Genomic DNA, 6,000 nt, shown 5'->3' with positions numbered 1-6,000 from the left:
TTCCCACTGCCTTGCCTGGAATCAGGAATGAGATGGCTGTGCTGGGCCTTGCTCCATTTCCCAAGGAGCTGCACACGCATTCAGGGGAATTATCAGCCTCTGGGAATGGTTGTTTGCAGAGTAGCTTTTAGACTGGCAATGCCACAAGAATTTGCTCAGCCTCTGGAAAACTGGGATCTTCCAGGGAGCAGAGGGCAGCCAGGAGGAGGGACATGGTGGAGCATCACTGTGCCCAGCAGCTGATACCCAGGGAAAGGGCACAGCCAGGGTCCATAGGGATGAGATGCTCCCAGCCCTGGTGATGAGACTCAAGGACTTTGCAAGGTGGAGGTGGCATGTTTGTGTTTTCTCTTCTTTCTGGCTTTTATTTTTTTTGCCCTAATCTCTCTCTGCCAGGTTTGAAAGCTGCACCTGCAGGACAGTTCCAACTCTGGTGTGAACTCACCTGCTTCACACCTCGCCCGTGAGGGTACAGCCTCCTGGATCCCACCTGGGGGCAAAGAGAGGTGATGATGCCACGGATGGTGAGGAGGGAACGGCTTCCTCCAGGACCTCACACCATCAGAAGGGTTTCATTTCCCAGCAGAGCTCCAGAGGCAGCTGCAGAAGGAGGCAGGGGACACCCAGTGAAAGCAAGCAATGGCTCACTGAGAGCAAACGAATCCACAGGACCCTGAAGGAGGAGCAGGACAAGGCTGACAAGCTCGAGAGTGCTCATGTCTCAACCTGGCCGCGTTTTCTGAGCCATATTCCCAAACTGTCCCACATGCCTTGGGCAGCACCCGCCCAGGAGCACCTGGGCACCGGGCGAGGTGCCAGCCCTGTGCCTGCCCTTCAGGAGGGCTGCAGAGGGAAAGCCCCAGGACAGGTCCCCAGCTTCCTGCAGCTACTGCTGGGCTGACAAACATCTGTGCTGGGTAGCAGAGGCACGTCCACCCCTGCCTGTGCCCACAGCACTTGCCTCGCCAAGACGGGACAGGCTGTGACCTGATTGTGGGAGGAACAGAAAGGCTCCCAGGCAGCAAATGCACCAGCCCAGGTTGTGCTGGGTGTCAGCTCAGCTCTGCTCAGCTCAGACATGACTCAAGACAACCAGCAAACTCCTCTGAGACAGCTGGAGCAGCAGAGACATGGCAAGTGAGGTCCATTTCCCTCTTTTCCCTGCTGTCCTGGAGCTCTGACACCGCCAGGAAAAGAAAAGATGCCCAAAAACTGTGACTGGAATATGAATGTGATGTTCAGGCTGTGGCAGTGGCTGTAACCCAGCTTGAACTCCCCAGCCACAGAAGTCCATCCCGAGCTGCAGGCAGCAGGGACGAGGCCAGCCCAGCTGAAAAACCCTCTCTCCAGCCCCAGCTCTCCTGCTGGGGCCTGCCCGCACCCCTTTGCGTGCCCACGGAGCTCTCCTGCCTGCCTGTGCCGCAGCCTGCAGTCCTTGGCATCCCCATGGCACAGCAGAGGTTGCTGGCAGTGTCAGAGCAGATGCTGAGGAGAGGGAGTAACCCACATGTGGTCGTGCCTGGGAAAGATCCAGGCCACTGGGTTTGGTCACGATGGAGAGCAGAGTCAGGGATGTGAGAAATCCACCAGCTCTCAGCACAGGGGCTGCACCCCCGGGCAGTGAGGGGGTGCCAGGCCTGGAAACCCCTGCCTGAGGGCTGTGTTCAGTGGGGCTGCACCTGCCTCCAGCACTCTGGCACTGAAAAGGGCTAGAAACCTCAGAAAAGGCTGCTCCATATGCAGTGGAGCAGAACTGCCTGGCCTTCCCTTTCCATGGGCATTACCCCCACACTCACCCAGCTCCAGCCTCACAGAGCCCAGCTGAAGTGTTGCCTCTGGTTTTCCAGCCTCAGCACACCAGAGCAGAGGTTTGGGATGAGGCAGAAGGGCCACATTGGACTGTCAGCATCCACGGAGCAAGACTGGGGTCCCCAGGGTGCAGCATCCATGGGCAGTGCCCATGTGTGAGCCAGACCTTGCTTGTAGGGACTGTACCTATTCCAGTCACATTTTGGGGGGCATCTTGCCCCACTTTGGAGATGGCTGACCTGGGATGTGTCCATGGCTGGCAGGATGCTCCAAGGTTCTGTGGGCAGCAGAGGCTTTGCCTGGGTCTAGGTGTCTATTCCTGGGCTGGGAGAAGGGCCTGAGCAGGGCTTTGCTCTCCAGCCTGGGCAAGCCAGCAGCTGTGAGGGAAAAAGGGAAGAGCAGAAAGAAATGCTGCTGCAGATCTGCCTGACCAGGGCTGTGGCAGCACTGGGATCTGTGTTAAGAACCAGCTTCCCCAAGTTTAGGAGGCTGAGGGATGCGTGGAATAAATTACTTGTGACACTGACTCCTACACTTCCAGATTCACGCGGGATTTAGCCACCAGACTCCAGTTAAGTCAGTGCCAGTTATTAAGGTCAGGAGAAGTCGGGTGGCTAAATCCTATCTGGGGCTGTGGCACGGGGCTGTGCTGGTCTGCGGAGCCATCCTGGTGCTCCGGGGGGCTGTGCCCCCTGGCACCACTCCCCAAAACTCAGAGCAGCCTGGGAGTGCTCCCATCGCAGCCTGGAAGTCAAATAAATGAATTATCCATTATTGCATCGAGAGGAGAGGAGAGGAGAGGAGAGGAGAGGAGAGGAGAGGAGAGGAGAGGAGAGGAGAGGAGAGGAGAGGAGAGGAGAGGAGAGGAGAGGAGAGGAGAGGAGAGGAGAGGAGAGGAGAGGAGAGGAGAGGAGAGGAGAGGAGAGGAGAGGAGAGGAGAGGAGAGGAGAGGAGAGGAGAGGAGAGGAGAGGAGAGGAGAGGAGAGGAGAGGAGAGGAGAGGAGAGGAGAGGAGAGGAGAGGAGAGGAGAGGACCTTGCCCTGGTCCAGGAACAGCCTGGTTTGTTTTACTGCTGATTTCTGAGTGGTTTCACTTATCTCTTTCCTCCTCCACTACCTGAGGTTTCAAATGCTCTAGGGAGATGTCTCCATTAACCACAGTTTTCTTTGGCAGTTATATTTCATTATAGTCTCTCTTCCCGCTAATCTTTCCCAGCTTTTGTTGTTGTTATTTTTATTATGATGATTTTCACAAACCCTTTGTTTCCAGCTGTACTTAACCTGGCTGTGTCCCTTTAAATACCACAGCCTGGGCAGAAGAGGGGATCAGTCCTTTGACAGGAGCTAAAGTCCTGTTTGATCTGGATTAGATGCTGATTTTGCTTACCAGACTAAAGACCGAAGGGGACCACGCAGTGCCTGTGTTTGCACAAACCTGCCTGGTCGCATTCCTCTTCCTGCCCGTGTCCAGCCGAAGGGGTGAGCGCGGGGCTGTGCACACAGCTTGAAATCCAAGCGGATAAGCGGTCACTTTGTCTGGAGACGTGAGAAAATGGAGGTGTGGGGATGAAGGCGGCAGCTCCGCACTGTGCTGGGGAGGTGGCCCGGGGCTCAGAGTGTCCCCAGGGTGCGAGCAGGCCAGCACCCGCCCCTGGGATGCCTGTGGGCGTCCCGCAGCCCTTGGCACTGCTCACTCTGGAGGCCCAGCTCTGACCTGCTGCCCGTCTTGCCTCTTGGGGCTTAAATGTGGGTCCCTGATGGCCCAGCTCACGGGGGGACTGGTAGGATGTGGGAGCACCGAGACCTCCACCATTCCCCCCACCCAACAGATTGTGTTTTCTCCAAGGATTCCCATGTCTGCCGTGTCCCCTTCCCACCCCCACTTCCTGCCTCTTCTCCTGCCCTTTTCTCTTGTTCCTCCGCCTAAAGGAAGAGTGTTCTCTCTTTCCCTGTGCACTCCCTATCCCCTCATGTCTTGCCCTGCCCTGGCCCCTTCCCCCAGATCGGCCCTAAGCTCCCAGGAGTGGCTCTGCCTACCTCGGCTGCCCTGCAGCATCACCCCCTGCCACACTCCTGCTTCTTCTGGAAGGCACCACGGCCAAAGCCTGCTCCAGCAGAGGTGATGGGGCCATGGGCTGGAGCTGGGGGGGGCAGGGAGCCCCCATCACACACACCCTTGCAGCAAAGCCAGTTTATACCTCCCCCTGCGGCTGTCTCGACAGAGAAATGTCAGGACTCACGGCAAGGCAGCGAACCGTGCTGCTGGTGGGAGCCTCCTCAGCCCAGCAGAGATGAAGGAGCTGGGGCTCAGTGCGAGCCCGGGGCCTGCACCCCGTCCCTCACTGCAGGATCTGTGGGATCACAAGTGGGATCTGCCCCAGGCTGGTTTCACCCCACCTGATTCAGGTTAAAAGCACCAGAAAAAACCTGGAGCGAGGAGAAGGGTGTCTTGCTCAGGGACTCAGAGTCTTGCTGGGGGAGCCTCTCCCACCTGGCTGGTGCCCAGGTCACCTGGCAGTGGGAGACCTGTGTGCACGATGGCAAGGTGGAAGGATGCCAGTTGCAGTGATGCCACCAGCGCATGAGCACCCAGAGGGTGACAGGGCACAGCTGAGAGGTGCTGAGCTGTGCCAAGCACTCCTGCTCACTGCTGGGGTCCAGCTCTGCCAGAGAGAGGTGCAGGACCTGCAAGGTCTTCACAGGCATCAGTCTCCTGCCTAGAGCACTCCTAGAGCTGGAAAATGAACTCTGCTGGAGGTGGGGAGGGTCATGGCCGTGCCGCTGCTGGAGGTATCGCTGCCCACAGCAGATGGAGCTTTAGGAAGCACAGGGCCAGCATGTGAGGTGAAATGCAGAAATTAATGACTGTAAAGGTCAAGCGGGATGTACCGATGGAGGCGTCAGCCCTTGGCTCCTGGGGGTGGGCTTGGCTGACTCTGCTGCAGCTCCAGCCTGCAAGGACAGAAGGCAGGTGGGCGCTGGCATCACCGCTCTGCCCACTCCCAAACCCCCCAAGACAAGATGGTCACACCTCAGTGGCAGGGGTGGGTGAGGAGATGGAGAAACCCAGGGTCACCCAGGGCTCTGCCAGGGGAACATGTAGATGTGATCTGTCACGTGCAGGGATGAGAGGGGGAGGTTGTCCTGCTGTTGTCTTCTTGTCCACAGGGAATCCTCATGGCAGGAGGTGGCCTTGTGGAACACCCTGGTCACTGTTCCTCTTCAACTAGAAGGAGGAGAACAGGTAAAGCCAAAAAGCAGGTGGGACCAGAAGGACCATCTTAACGGCTTGGGAGGTCTCATCCATGCTTGCCCTGTTCCTGTCCCCTTCCTGGGTTTAGTATAACCTGCTCTAATCATTGTTGGCTCAGGGGTTTGCCAACAAGACACAGACCAGCAGCTCCTCCATCCCTGATAGGGCTGCCCCAGGCTTGCTTGGGCTCACGGAGAGGGGCTGCAGGAGAAGCCAGCTGCAGGAGAAGCCAGCCCAGGGGGCTCAGAGGCAAGGCAGGAGAGGGCAAGGCATCCTTCCTTCCCCATGGGCGTCTCATCCTCCAGCCCTGGATCAGAGGTGCAAGGGGGGCTGCAGGACGGGCTGAGGGGACAAGGACAGGGCAGCCTGGTCCTGTGTCCCCACTACCTGTGGTACCATCTGGACACCCCCACCAGCATTACATCCACTCACAGCACCTTGGTGGGGAGAGACACAGCTCTCCAGTCCGATGCTTCACCAGGGCTGTCAGCACCAATGGCTGGCCAAAAGCGAGGCAGGCTGCAGGCTGCAAACCCCCAGCTCGGGCTGGTGGTACCTGTCACCTCTGCTAAGCCCCTGCTCGGCCGCTGTCATCCACCCATCGTCACCCAAGGGCTGAAGGCTCGCGCCGCGCCAGCCGCTGCCTCCCCTGCCCGATAACACCGCGTCTTGCACTGAGTAGCCTCCTTCTGCTGTCACAGGCCGACCTATTTCTCGCAAATCCTGACTGCTCTGGCCTTAAAACATCTTGACGCAGTGCTGAAACCGGCCTTGGCACAGCAGCCAGCCCCCGAATAAGCGGGAGTTGCCGTGGCTTGGCGTGGGCTTTGCAGCGAGCAGACGCTGGCTGGGAGAGCAGCATGGCTCAGGGAGCACCGACGTGCTCATCAGAAATAATCAGGCATTGATCCTGATCAAAAAGAGGAATACCAGGGCTCC

Source organism: Coloeus monedula (assembly GCF_965178545.1).
Source record: "Coloeus monedula genome assembly, chromosome: 15".
Taxonomy (NCBI): domain Eukaryota; kingdom Metazoa; phylum Chordata; class Aves; order Passeriformes; family Corvidae; genus Coloeus; species Coloeus monedula.
This window is presented reverse-complemented; position numbering follows the sequence as displayed.